We start from the raw sequence: 16,012 nt of genomic DNA, 5'->3' as shown, positions 1-16,012 counted from the left end.
TCTACGAAGTACTTTCATTACCCGAGTATAGAAATAACAAACAATATTTCAGAAGTCTGAGCTACAAGTTGAATAACTCTAGCCTTTTGTCATCCACAGGAACTTCTTTTAGCCATGTTAATGACATCGGTGAAATAAAACATACATAACTAACAATATTCAAAAGTTTGAGCGAAGTCCCCTGCTGATACAGAAGTAAGTCTATGAATTTACAACGCTAAAATCAGGGGTTCGATTCCCCTTGGTGGACTCAGCGGATAACTTGATGTGGCTTTGCTACAAGAAAGGCCCGGCATGGCCAAGCGTGTTAAGGCGTGCGACTCGTAATTTGAGGGTCGCGGGTTTGCATCCCCGTCGCGCCAAACATGCTCGCCCTTTCAGCCGTGGGGGGCGTTATAATGTTCGGTCAATCCCACTATTCGTTGGTAAAAGAGTAGCCCAAGAGTTGTCGGTGGGTGGTGATGACTAGCTGCCTTCCCTCTAGTCTTACCATGCTAAATTAAGGACAGCTAGCACAGATAGCCCTCGAGTAGCTTTGTGCGAAATTCTAAAACAAACAAACAAGCTACAAGAAAACACACACCTGGCCATGTTATTTTGTTGTTGTTTTTTTGTAACATCATGAATGACACTTTTATATAGGCCTTTGAACTACTTCAAGTATAATCTCAGGATGATGACCTCTGAAAAACTTTACTTCGGTTGGTTCGCAAAGCGGAAACGATGTGACTAGTCACCATTTTGCAGAAAATTATATTAACGGTCACATTCCAGTAGTCAGCTATGGCATCTTCAGGTTGTTCGCTGTTCTGTTCGAAAAGCGCTGCCTTCTGTCAAGTTTCTGGACTAACGATGCTAAAAATCAGGTTTCGATACTCGTGATGGACACAGTACAAAGAGTCCATAGAGTAACTTTGTGTTTTACAAAAAGGTCATCTAACGCAGCTTAACTTTAGATCCGCACTCTTCAAACTAATTACGATTTGCGAGTGGATATGCAGGTCCTGTTTCCGCAATTTTCATGTTTCATGTGGAACTAAACATTAAGCAGGTTGTTGTTATAAATATACCAATTATTAATAAGTTGTTGTTGTTTTCTTTAAAAAAAGAGAAAGAAGGCAAGAAAGCACGAGGATGCTTTGGTGTTGAAGTTACTTTTATTGTATATATTGAAAGCTCAAAATAATTAAGTTTTAATCCGCTAGTTGGCGCAGCGGTGAGTGCGAAGGCTTATAATGATAAAAATCGTGTTTCGATATTCGCTGTGGATAAGACACAAATAGACCATTGTATATTTTTCAGCTTAACAATAAACAAAGAAACAAGTAAGTAACGTATGTGTATGCTATCCTTAAGTAACGAGCCATAAAACTTATGACACAGTTCGTGTGTTTCGTATTGTGTGTATATCCGTATATTCCAATTATAACTGAATAAATATTATTAAAATTCATTACGAAAAGAAACTGATAGACAGGGGACCACCCATATTGAAGTAGTCTTGTAGGTTTCTAAAATTATTCGAAAGCTTTAACAGCTGTTGGCCAGGAATGACTAAGTTGTCCAAACCCAGGAAAGATCATCCGAATAGATGTGCATCACGGATTGGCAAATATCCAAGGTTCTGTTCACTGTAGGGAACTTTTAACGTCATTTCGTGTCTTATCGTTACGATCATTTTCTTTGTCTAATTGCTGTTATATATCTAAGACCACTTTTTGAACTTGAAGCAAACCAATTTACTCTTTATGGTGATTATTTCGGAAAAATTATTTGATGATACGGTATTAGCCGTACTATTTAAATTATGGTGAGCAAATCTTTCTAATTAGACGCAGTTAATTTAATTAACCAGGACCTATGCATATAAACTCCAGAACGTAAAAATTGGTTTAATTTTATAGTAATTTATTTTGTATCAATAAGAACGGAATCGAGTTTAATTAGGCTTAATGAATATATACAATATAAAATATTATTTTATATATTAGAATATTATATATTATATATGTATATAATATAAATTATATAATACTATATATGGAAATAAATATATATCACACGTAGACTCAGAACTTTGAATGTTGCCAGGAATATTTAGGGTGTTCATGGTAGCCCCCCAGTGGCATAGAAAATTTTCATGGAGTTTATTTTGATCGTGTCTTTCACATTACACCTCTAGGACTGAGTTCGTACTTCAAGAACATTTAAGATAACTTGTTATTTTTATTCCAATAAACTTAACAAAGTTTTTTTTTAATCTTAAGTAAAATAAAGAATTTTGTTTTCAGAACATGTTTACAATTATGATTAAAGTTACCTTCGGAAATATCGGTTATTTTCCGATTATTTCGAAAAGAAACGAAGGATAAAATAATCTTGAAAAATGAATACTCGTTGTTTATCTGAATACAGATGTTTTGTGTGTGTTTCTGTACATATTTGTTGTGTGTGTCTCTGTACAGATATGCGTGAAATAATACATTGTTTTACTCTTTTCTAACCCTAGCGTGACTAACTTTAACCATGATTTTCCTTCCAAGGATGCCTTACATAGTTTGATGTTGGAAAAAAAAAAAAAAATGTATCTCCTGGTTGACGCCCTTAAGTGGCAAAGCGGTGTGTCTGCGTACTTAAAACGCTAGAAACCGAGTTTCGATACCCGTGGTGGAGAGACCATTGTGTGGCTTTGTACTTGTCTACAAACAAAAGAAGTTCCCAGTGGCACAGCTGTATATCTGTGTACTTACAACCGGGTTTCGATACTAGCAGAGAACAGATAGCCCAATGTGTGGTTTTATGTTTAGTTACAAATAGACAAAATACTGGATGATTAAGTACACGATACTATCAACCATTCAACCGAATTTCTACACAGAAAATAACTTGTAAAACCTGTGCTAAGATTAACTGACAGTTAATCTAATTTATTTAGTAGTAGATGTAGTTCTGTTTTGCTTTGTTCGGTAGTTTTTTTAGTTCAATGACGTCATGCAGCCGAATTTTTTTGAAAGGGGCAAAGTAAAAAAAAAACATTTTTTTTTTATTAGTGATGGGTTAATGATAATTATAATACAAATAAGGATAATTGGGGCGACTTTTATCAAATTTCTGCTGTTACTTTGATTAAGTTACTGGTTACCAATACAGAAACTTAATTTGAATATATTTAATAACGATTTTGTACACAGATTTGGAATTGTTAAGATGGTGTATCGAAATCTCTGGGAATGGGATATGAGGTGGAGCCCAGCAGTGGCCTTTGAGCGCGAAGCTACTTGATAACTACGTAGAGCTAACCAAGTTTTGCCCTTCCCCCTCAGTCTGCGGACCTACAACGCTTAAGACTAGGTTTTGATACCGTGGTAAGCAGAGCACAGAAGGTCGTGGTGTAGATTTGTGCTTAATTTCAAACAAAACAACTAAGATGTAATTGAAAAATAGTTTCAATATATGTGTACTTAAGGACGTCTGGGGTATTATAGTAATAAAAAACACATTTCATATTAGTCTGTGCACGAGGTACAATTCCTATCTCCAGTTAAAAATAACATTAGGTGATATCTAACTAAATCAGAAATTCGTAGCTGGTTTTATAGAAATTGAGATTTTTAGTTGCATACGACACATTGTGCAAACAGTCGCTTTAGATGTTATTGGGTTTACGACCGAAAACACCGTTAATAACAAGGGTAACCAACTGATGAAACAATGTATTTTCATGTTTAAAGTACGTAAGAAATATACACTTAATTAACTGTACTAATTAGCTTGCTCTGATCGGAAATTAATATTTTTGTATCTACTTGTATGACTTCCATTTAATTGTACAAATTTTTAGTACTAATTTGACGTTCCGAAGTTCCAGCCACACATCGCCTCCTATGTCGTATACCTGAGATCCTTTAACAACCACACCACTGGAAGCAGTCTCCAGTTGCCTAGCAACACGACAATTTCAAAATGGAGTCCTCACCTGTCTAAGGATTGCAATTATTGCCCTCCACCCTCGTAGCACAGCGGAATATATGTGTATTAACAACACTAGAAACCAAATTATGACACTCATGGTGGACAGAGAACAGTTAACCCGTCGTGTAGCCTTGTGCTTTGGTAGAAACAAAGAATTTATAATTATTGTTTCCGACTAATGATATTTTACCATACAGAAAATATATTTAGGAAATATAAACAAAGTGAACCATTATATGTTTCAATTTCTCATTGCCACGGGAAAATTCACGCGATAAATGCACAACTAACGACTTCGAACTGTAATTTTCATTTTAGTTTTACACGAACTATTCAAAAGTATTTTTAAACGATTAGGCTGTGAGCACGTAAGCTGTTGTAACTTCTGTATACAAGACTCCAGTCTCGACCTGAGTCTGTCAGTCTTGCGCCATCTAGTGTTACTTGTGCAGCTGGGTACATAAAAATATTTTGTTGTATAGCAATGTAATAGCTACGTCTTAGCCTTGTTACTTTCAGGTTGTTGTTCTTTCGTAAGAAGAGTCGATTTTTAAAAATAATTTATTAAATTATCGATCGTGATTTTCCTTGATTGTATTAATTTTAGTGAACGCATTTCTCAACTCGGTACACCAGGATATTTAAAATATTAATAATCCAGAAATATATATCTTCAACTTTCCAAATCAGTTAAGTTAGAAACATTCCCCAATAAATAAAGATTACCAAGTACCTTCTCACCAATTTCTTTTGTTTAACTTTATATTGATATCTATATTTACCTAACTTTATTAGTAGCAAAGCCGTATGTCTGCAGACTTACGATGATAGAAAGCGGGTTTCAATACCCGTCACACCACAAATACACCAAATATGCTCGTCCTCTCAGCAACGTGGTCGTTATAATGTTACACTCAATCCCACTATTCATTGGTAAAAGAGTAGCCCAAGAGTTGGCGGTGGGTGGTGATGACTAGCTGCCTTTCTTCTAGTCCTACTCTACTAAATTAGGGACGGCTAGCGCAGACAGCCCTTGTGTAGGTTTGCGTAAAATTCAAAACAAGCAAACAACCAACCATCCGACACCCGTGATGGCCAGAGCATACATACATAGTCCATCGTTTGGCTTTGTGCGTAACTTCAAACAATTTACCAAAATCTGTAGACATGCCAGTTTAGTAGACACAACTGGATTAATTGCCGTCCGACTACATTAAAATCCATTTCGCTTTACGTTCAAACTATTTACCATATTAAACCGAAAAGTTAATAATTCTAAAAATAAGTAAGTTTGAATTTGAATAAGTTTACTTCTTTACCCACTAGGTGGCAATACGATCGCATAGTATATCAAAATTGCAGCTAATACACATCAATATAACCAGCGGGAAGGTGGGGAACATGCCATGTGACGTTGTGTAACTTCACCGTACTTTCATTCAGCTGGACTCTAGGCTCAACAGCAGGTGGTGGAGCTGATTAATCTGTCATATAGTCCATCTACCAGTAGTTTGATTTCTATAATGAATCGCGTCTGTGTGTTGTTAGATCGGGGTTCCATCTTATATCCTTCCTTCCCTTCGTTACAAGTAAGTTGGCGTATTGTAGTTCCTGTGCAAGATGTTTTCATTGTAGCAGAACAAAATCTTAAATAAGTTAGCGTATTGTAGTTACTGTGCAAGATGTTTCCATTGTATTAGAACAAAATCTTAAATAAGTTAGCGTATTCCTTATCAGTTGTGATTCGGACTTATGAACAGAAACGGGATTCATTGTTGAGAAATGATTGTGTTTGAAATACTTTAGCGCTCTGCCAAATGTCGACAGTTCGTGGGGTATAAATTCAGTTATTGTATTATCACCCGTTTAAAGCTCCCTCTGCCATGACTAGACTGAACTACAAACAGCATTGAAGATCATTTTAATGATGCTTAACTTTATAATAATCTAGTTTTCTTATTCAAATACGATTAAGAACTAAATATGAAACCATATTCAATATATATTAAGTAAAGAATTTTTGACGTTTAGACTGGTTTAGAGGTATGAAGTACATGCCGTAGAAAATACGGCAAAATTTCATTTAAAGACGATGGCTTTTACACGTCATTTCGGTGATATTAGGTGTTTCACTGTTTAACATTTCATCATCATAACACCTGCATAGAAATAGCTAACATACAAACGCAGTTACTATATTGGGATGCTAGAAATGGTATGTTTACTTACGTAAAAGTTAGCACATAGGACTGCTGAGTAAATCACCTGGACTGGAAACACACATTGATTAACTGTTTTCCTGGCAGGTGTTTGTTTGAAGTTAAGCACAGATCAACACGATGGGCTATCTGTGATCTGCTCACTACGGGCATGGAAACCCGATTTCTAACGTTATAAGTCTCAGACATTCTGCTCTGCTGCTAAAAACAAAGTTGATTTGGTTTATTTTCAATTTCGCGCAAAGTTACAAGAGGGTTATCTACGCTAGCAGTAAAAGACTAGTTGGGCCACCCCCAAATCTTGGGTTACTTTGTCCCCAACAAATAGTCGTATTGATCATCATATTATAACGCTTCCCAGATAGAAAGGGCGAGCATGTTTGTTGGGGCGGGGATTCGAAACTCAGATTATGAGTCAAGCGCCCTCACCACCTGGCCGTGCCAGAGCCCCATGGTAGCAGAAAGAATTAGATAAAATTATTCCGTTTTCTTTCTTTCTTTCAATTACCTGTTATTTAATGTTGTTCCATTTGTTTACATTACTAGGTCTTATTACATTTTAAGCTTATATTTCGCACATACGTATGTAGTAATTATTCGTTTGTTTGTTTTTTTCTCGAACGTTCTAATTTGTTCCGTAACATTTGAAAACAAACCTTACGTTTTCAGGAGCGCGGTTATCCACTGTTTAGTCCATCTAATAACTCACAAGGCTTCTATATACGAGAAGCAACTACGGACTACTTTGTAACACTTTAAGCGTTGCCGTTGAAACGCAAGCCCAACTGCTAATAATGTCGAGCACTAGATAATTACTCAGTTTATTTTGTGAAGCAAGTTTTGTAAAGTTTCAGTTTTTCGTGCATACAGGGAAAGCCACCGTTTCTCTTCGAGGCTGTTGTTAACGTTATTTTTAGGAGAAAAGTTTCAAAGGCGAGAGCTAATGGTCAGTGATTACTCATGAGCTAATACATTTTACTTATCTGGACTAATAAGTTTCATTTTTCTAATGCTTAGCATCATTTATTTTTATTAGTTCTCCATCCTTTTCCTCCGAGATACGACCTACTGTTACATATAATTATATATTTTCTTCTTGATTTTAAGTTAACGTTTCGTCTTCTTTGTATGTTCCAGTGTTCTCTCTCTAACTCTATTCTGGTCACTTTTTATTCATATTTGAACCCATTATTCGCATTTTAATGTGCTTTAACTTAAAAAATAATATCCTATTAGTAGTATAGGCCCGGCATGGCCAGGTGGTTAAGGTACTCGACTCGTAATCTGAGGGTCACGGGTTCGAATCCCCGTTACACCAAACATGCTCGCACCTTCAGCTATTGGGGCGTTATTTTGTGACGGTCAATCCACTACTCGTTGCTAAAAGAGTAGTCCCTTACACTGGTAAATTAGGTACGGCTAGAGCAGATAGCCCTCGTGTAGCTTTGCACGAAATTCAAAATTAAACAAAATCAGAAGTATAAATTACCAGGAACTCCTGATCGCATCACAATTCGACTCGTCAATGAGTGTAGCTAATTAAATATATTGTTCTAGTTTATAAAGATTACAATGCATTGTTTCATAAGTTATCCTCTCTGTTAACGACATTTTCGGTCGTAAAACCAATGATATTTCATGAAGTTTGTCCAGCTTAAAGTATTTAGATTTGTCTGAAATACATATACGAAGGTAACAATACAAAATAATATCTATAATAAATGTATAGTAATAAAAAATAATAGAACTAGATTTTCGATTTTAAGGCTAAATTTGTATTTTTTAAATTTTAAACCAGTACTAATATTTTATATACTTTATCTTAGCATTAGGTTTTTCCTCTTTTTGATGATTTCGTAATTATTACGTTTGTATGTTTTTTTTTTCATATAAATTACAGTAGGTTGTGTTTTGGGCCCTGCATGGCCTAGCGCGTTAAGGCGTGCGCTTTAATCTGAGGGTCGCGGGTTCGCGCCCGAGTCGCGCCAAACATGCTCGCCCTCCCAGCCGTGGGAGCGTTATAATGTGACGGTCAATCCCACTATTCGTTGGTAAAAGAGTAGCCCAAGAGTTGGCGGTGGGTGGTGATGACTAGCTGCCTTTCCTCTAGTCTTACACTGCTAAATTAGGGACGGCTAGCACAGATAGCCCTCGAGTAGCTTTTGCGAAATTCCAAAACAAACAAACAAACAAAGGTTGTGTTTCTTAGCAATCGAAGTGAAGACGTAATTTGATTTTCTAACGAGCACGTGCATCTTTCTTCTGTAAGATTTTTGTGTGTTTGAAAAAATTAAATGTATTAATATGGCGAGCTTGGAAGAAAGAGGTAACCGTGTTCGGATTTCTGCATACAATATAAGCCTAAGGACATTCAGATTAGTGTGTTTAATACATCACATAAAAGTTTGATGAAGTTTCAAACATTAAAAAAAAAAAAATTAATTAGACAGAAATGTGCTCAGAGAACAAAACTGTTTGGTCTAAATAAAGTATAATTAAATGTTTGCCAATGGTAGAGAACTCTGAATAATCAGCCATATGTCTCTTCAAATATATTGATTGTATTCACTTCTACAGTGTTTTCAACTTGCTTAGCTGCAGCTTTTAGTCCACGCTTTTGATTGTAAAAAGTTCTTTTGGTTCTTAATAAAATAACACTAATAGTCGTAAATACATTGGCGAAACATAAAAACGGATTCGCACTTGGAATTACTGAAAATATTCAATTTACAACTTTTTCGAAAATCGTCTCGTGTTATTACATGTTCAGACTTGTCTGTTCTCCGTTTTTTTTGTGTTGAATGTCATTCGAGCGTTTCATACGTTGGCTTCGTTACGTTTTTCGAGACCACAAAGTTATTTTCCATCCGATGATTCGACTTTGTGAGAAACGTGTATTATTGTTTTCCTTGTAGTTCTATTCACGTTCCACAAAAACAAGCATTTCACGAGAAGCAAAATCAAGTCCTATAAACGTCACGAGTATAAATTTTTAATGTATTTTATTTAAAATATTGAAATAAATAAATATAATTTTCAATTTTCACACAACTTTTCTCTTTAAGAGAGTTTACGACTAAGTAATTCCAAACAACGTATACGTAACATGTTTGAATGGTTGTTTTTGTGTTCGATTGATTACACAGACACAACTGTACTGATTTCTTTCACATGCTTGTATTTTCGTTTATTTTTGGAATTTCGCGAAAACCTGCCGCAGGGCTGTCTTCCCAAGTCGATCTTCATTTAGATGTGATAGACTAGTGGAAAGGCAGCTAGTTAACACTGCCAACCGTTTATTCTTGGGCTACTCTTTTCTACCAACGAATTGACCGTTATATTATAACGCCCCCACAGCTGAAATAATAAGTGTGTTCGAAGACTGGAATCGAAATCGCGAATAATTAAAATGCGAGTTGAGCGCCCTAACTACTGACCACGCCAGACCTTGGCTTAAACACAGTTATAAATTTGTGTGTTTGTTTGTTTTTGAATTTCGCACAAAGCTACTGGGCTATCTGTGCTAGCCGCCCTAATTTAGTAGTGTAAGACTAGAGGAAGGCAGCTAATCATCACCACCCACCGCCAACTCTTGGGCTACTCTTTTACCAACGAATAGTGGGATTGACCGTCACATTATAACGCCCCACAGCTGAAAGGGCGAGCATGTTTGGCGCGACGGGGATGCGAACCCGCGACCCTCGGATTACGAGTCGCACGCCTTAACACGCTGTTTATTAATTAAAGAAATTGCGTAATGTGAGATCATTTGTGAAAATTTAATCCAAACAGTCAAGATGTTTTTATATATGTCTTTTTTACATAAGAAAATGAAAGAAACCTTTCTGGTAGTGTAGACGCGTAGACCGTAAATTGTTATAGTTAAAATTTTTGAGAATATTCTATAGATGTATATTCTATAGATATATTCCGAGAAACACGTAAACATACTGCTTGTGTATTTCGCATATATTTAATTTGTTCGTAGCCTTGTCGTCTTGGTTAAACATTTCTCCAGGAAATGTTCGGTAGATAAAATAAATGCTCGAAGTTTCCATGTGGAGGAAATACGTTTTCTTTCCACGCTTTGAAGTAAATTTTTAAGTATTGGTTTTACGTTTAGCTATAAAGAATACTTATTTTTCACATAATTTCCTGCATTCTCTGTATAGTTAGACTCCAGGTGGCGTTAGAAGGTTTTTATATTTACTGAACTAATAATTATCTCTTCATAAATATTCCTTGTGTAGTTTAGTTTCTGTACATACAGAAGGGTATCTTGACAAGCATAAACATTTGTTTTATTTCACTCATAGAAAGACCATACAATATACTACTAGACCTTTATGGTTGAAGTCACCGAATTGTAGGTGATTTTTTATGAATAAAGTTACAAAACGTGATGGAAGACTCTGGGGTGGGGTTCTTACTACCTGTTCAGAACCACATCACTATGAACAATTTTCAACGTGGAATTCACTTCTTTCCACACGGGCCCCGGCATGGCCAGGTGGGTTAAGGCGTAATCTGAGGGTCGCGGGTTCGCATCCCCGTCGTACCAAACATGCTTGCCTTTTCAGCCGTGTGCGCTTATAATGTGACGGGCAATCCCACTATTCGTTGGTAAAATAGTAGCCCAAGAGTCGGCGGTGGGTGGTGATGACTAGCTGCCTCTCTCTAGTCTTACACTGCTAAATTAGGGACGGATAGCGCAAAGAGTCCTTGTGTGGCTTTGTGTGAAATTCAAAATCAAATCTTTCCACACGCTTTTGGTGTTCTAAACCTGGGGAATATTCATCAGACCGTGAAACAACAAAGACTTTGCTACTCCGTTCTGTTATATACATAAATGTTTTGTTTTGTTATATATATAAGTTAAAACACTAAATTTATGGAGAACAAAGTGAAAACAGTGTATCTTTTGCAAATAAAAAGAAACGTGAACGCTGTTTGTTTCCAATGAAAACAGTTTCTCTTTATTGATAAGACTAGGCTATGTTATTCCGCGTGAATCTATTTCGATATTGGTCTAGGTATCTAGCGTTGGCGCGTTTCCGTTCTATTTCGGTTACTCTGCGAGTTTGTTTTGTCTCAAGCTGTTTTTTTCACTCCAGTTATTCAAGTGTTCTTTCTTGTTTCCACCATTGTTTCTAATGGCATTTCTCATCAACTATTGGCTACATTGTGCGAGTTGCATGTTAGATATTTTGAATATCTGTTTAGGTACGAGAGAGAGATGTACTTTTAAAACTTAACTACGTGGTTTCTCCTCGTGAGTGTCTTTTACGCTTGCTCTCTTTAGGTGTTGGATTTCTCCATCAGAACCTCCCAGTGGGCTGATTTTAAGAGTGCGCAACGCGCTTCTGTTAGTCTAAGCATCCTCGAATTTAGCGTTTATGTTCAGTAGCCTGTTTTTCACAGATAGTTCAGCACGTAAAGCGCCTCGAAACGTATGGTGCGTCAACGCCAAAGTTTAATAGTGAACATTCCCGTATCCAGACGAACAGGGGAGGCAGAAGGCGATTGCTCTGTGTACTAAAGAACATTCTGGTAATAATAGTTGTACTACTCACTGGACACTTGACCAGCTATTAATTTCGCAGCTACTATGTTTCCTGCAAGACTAATCGATCGCCAGAATCTTGGGTTTTTTGGTCTTCCCTCTTATGCCACAGGTACGTCTGGTATTCAACTTAAAATAATATTTTGCTAATACGTTAGGTAATAGTAGGGTTTGGGAAACGACATAGAACGCTTTATTATATGTTTCGTTCTGCTCTGACGACGCGTCTAATGTGTGTACGCTGTTTGCCAAGTGTTTAATAGAGTTTTCTTGAAAGTCGATATTTAAGAATATTTGATTTGCGTAAGGAAAAATTATATTCGTAGAGTTTACGAACTTTCTCTCAGGACCTTTGCTCAAAACTACTGAGGGATTATGCATACATAGCTGTTCTTAATATTTCAAGCGTCAGACTAGAGGGAAGGCGGCTAGTCAACAGCACCACCTACCAGTTCTTCAGATAATCTTTTATGAATGAATGGTCAGATTTGACTATCATTGTTATATATCAGTCATGGTCCTAATGAATAGAACTTTTTTTTTGTTGTTGTTTCTACAATGGGGCGCAAATTGTGGACCAGAGGGTTCATGATTGCCGAAAAAATGCTTTCTGTACTTTAGGACCATGACTAATCTATAATAGTATGGCGTTGTTGGTAAGGTCCTCGACTCACAACCTACAGGATCGAAACCTATCACCCAACAAGCTTGTCCTTTCAACCGTAGGGCTTTCTTGCCAAACCAAGGCCAATTAATATAAAGATTAGTAGTAAAAGTGGTGCCTGACATTTCCAGTATAACTGTTGGGCTACTTTTTTACCATCTCGTAGTAGAATTGATAATTGTATTATAATGCCCCTACGGTTGAAAGGGCAAACTTGTTCGGTGATAGGTTTTGATCCCGTAGGTTGTGAGTCGATCATCGTATCCACAACACCATGCAAAACCTTCCATATTAGTAGCTTTGGGTTAGATCGAATGAAACATAGGACGGTAATGGAAGTATTAAGATAAAAGACAGCACATATATATATCCTCATCCTGTTTATGGAAAATAATATACTGTTTTCCTTGCACCAATATGAACCTCAACTGTTTTTGTTACTGAGTGTCTTCTGGTGAGATTCAGTTGTATTAGGTTTTTTTTTTTGATAAGCTTAAAACCCCCTAGTAGCTCAGCGGTAAGTTTGCTGACTTATAATGTTAAAAGTCGGGTTTCGATACCCATAGTGGGGATAACCCTGATATCCCATTGTGCATTTTTGAGCTTAATAACAAACAAATATGGTTAATAATTTTTTTCTCTAAATTCATAACCTAAAAGTTGATAAAAAGTTATCACAGGAACCTCCTGATGGAGATACAAGATAATTTCTGTTTTAATATCTACATCCATTCTTCAATAATTTGTATTACATGTTTGTCGTATTTTGTGCACCATATCCCAGATGAAAGTATATTAACGCAAAAACAAGCCCGTATATAATTCTACGTATCAGTTGGCATACTTTATGGATCTTAACCAACAGTAATTTGTTCTTGTTTATTTCACATATATTGTAGTTTTGGATGTGGATTTGATACAGTTTGATGTTTCCAAGAGAAACAAACATAACTGGAACGTGCAAAACAGTTTATAAGACAAAATAAATATAATACTAAAAGAACAGTTTTCAAGCACTTTCGAAGAATTCTGTTCTTCTTCAGTTGAATAAATGTTTCCTACATCTCTGTACAAATAACAGCCGTTATGTATGTGTGCACTTTAGATCCATCACCAGAGTTGGCTGGTTCGATTACTGTAATTTGTGTTCAATAACTGAAAACTGTCCGACGATCTACAATGGACTGTTTTGTTTTATGGTTTTGCACGATATGTGGGATTAAAAGCACAATAAGTATGGCACGTTTTGACTTTCTTATAGACTTCAACGCTAAAATCAGGGTCGATTCCCTTCGGTGGACTCAGCAGATAGCCTGATGTGGTTTTGCTATAAGAAAAACACACACTCACTCTTATAGACTTTGGCTTTCATTAGTCGTAATTAGCTAACTCAAATACCGTGATTTTGGATGGTATTTGGAGACTGTGTCATGATGTACGTAGGGTTTTAGAGACTGTGTCATGATGTACATAGGGTTCTTTCAGAGATTATGTCATGATGTACATAGGTTTTTTTAGAGACTATGTTATGATGTACAGGGTTTTTTTAGAGACTATGTCATGATGTACATAGGTTTTTTTAGAGACTATGTTATGATGTACATAGAGTTTTTTCAGGGACCATGTTATGATGTACATAGGGTTTTAGGGACTATGTTATGATGTACATAGGGTTTTTTAGAGACTGTAATGACACGCAAGGTTTTTTTAGAGACTGTCATGATGTACGTAGAGTTTTAGAGAATGTGTCATGATGTACGTAGGTTTTTTAGAGACTGGTCATGATGTACAGGGTACGTGGTTTTTTAGAGACTGTGCATGATGTACGTAGGGTTTTAGAGACTATGTCATGATGTACATAGGTTTTGTAGGTACTGTGTCATGATGTACGTAGGTTTTTTTTAGAGACGTGTCATGATGTATGTAGGGTTTTAGGTACTGTCATGATGTACGTAGGTTTTAGTACTGTGTCATGATGTACGTAGGGTTTTTGGTACTGTCATGATGTACGTAGGGTTTTAGGTACTGTGGTCATGATGCAGGCTTTTAGGTACTGTGTCACATGTATGTGAGGTTTTTTTTAGAGACTGTGTCAAGGATGTATGTAGGTACGTAGGGTTTCTTTAGAGACTGTGTTATGATGCACGATTTTAGAGACTATGTTATGACAAAATGAGGGATTTTTTTAGAGACTATGTTATGATGTACGTAAGATTTTTTTAGAGACTGTGTCATGATGTACGTAGGATTTTAGAGACTGTGTCATGATGTACGTAGGTTTTAGAGACTGTGTCATGATGTACGTAAGGTTTTAGAGACTAAGTGTCATGATGTACATAGGGTTTTAGAGACCATGTTATGATGTACATAGGTTTTTAGAGACTGTGTCATGATGTACGTAGGGTTTCTTTAGAAACTGTGTCATGATGTACGTAGGTTTTTAGAGACTGTGTCATGATGTATGTAGGGTACGTAGGTTTCTTTGTGAGACCTGTAAGCCATGATGTACCGTAGGGCACGTAGGGTTTTAGAGACTGTGTCATGATGTACGTAGGGATCTTTAGAGACCTGTGTCATGATGTACGTAGTAATTTTAGAGACTGTGTCATGATGTATGTAGAGTTTTTTTTAGAGACTGTGTCATGATGTATGTAGGGTTTCTTTAGAACTGTGTCATGATGTATGTGGTTTTTTTAGAGACTGTGTCATGATGTACGTAGGGTTTTGTGAGACCTGTGTCATGATGTATGTAGGGTTTTAGAGACTGTGTCATGATGTACGTGGTTTTTAGAGACCGTGTCATGATGTACGTAGGTTTTAGAGACTGTGCCCGTGATGTATGTAGGGCATGTAGGGCTCTTTAGAGACCGTGTTAATGATGTACGTAGGTTCTTTAGAGACTGTGTCATGATGTATGTAGGGTACGTAGGTTTCTTTAGAGACCGTGTTTTCATGATGTACGTAGGGTTTTCTTTTAGAGACTGTGTCATGATGTACGTAGGGTTCTAGAGATTGTGTCATGATGTACATAGGGTTTTAGAGACTATGTTATGATGTACATAGGTTTTAGAGACCATGCTGATGATGCGTACAGGGTTTTAGAGACCATGTTGGCGATGTACATAGGCCTTTTATGACTATGTTGGCGATGTACATAGGGTTTTTTTTTTAGAGACTTGAGAGTCATGACGCAACGTGAGGGCTCTTTGGTGAGAACCGTGTCATGACGTAAATGCAGGTTTTTTTAGAGACTGTGTCATGATGTACGTAGGGCAATGTAGGGTTTCTTTAGAGACTGTGCTATGATGTAATGGGTTTCTTTAGAGACCTGTACGTGATGTATGTAGGGTTTTTGAGACGTGTCATGATGTATGTAGGTTTTTAGAGACTGTGTCATGATGTATGTAGGGTTTCTTTAGAACTGTGTCATGATGTATGTAGGTTTTTTTTTTTAGAGACTGTGTCATGATGTATGTAGGGTTTTAGAGACTATGTCATGATGTATGTAGGTTTTAGAGACTATGTCATGATGCATGTGGTGGGTTTTAGAGACTGTGTTATGATGTACATGGTTTTAGAGACCATGTCATGATG

This window comes from Tachypleus tridentatus, chromosome 9, assembly GCF_004210375.1.
Source record: "Tachypleus tridentatus isolate NWPU-2018 chromosome 9, ASM421037v1, whole genome shotgun sequence".
NCBI classification, from domain to species: Eukaryota; Metazoa; Arthropoda; class Merostomata; order Xiphosura; family Limulidae; genus Tachypleus; species Tachypleus tridentatus.
Note: the sequence above shows the minus strand (reverse complement) of the source record.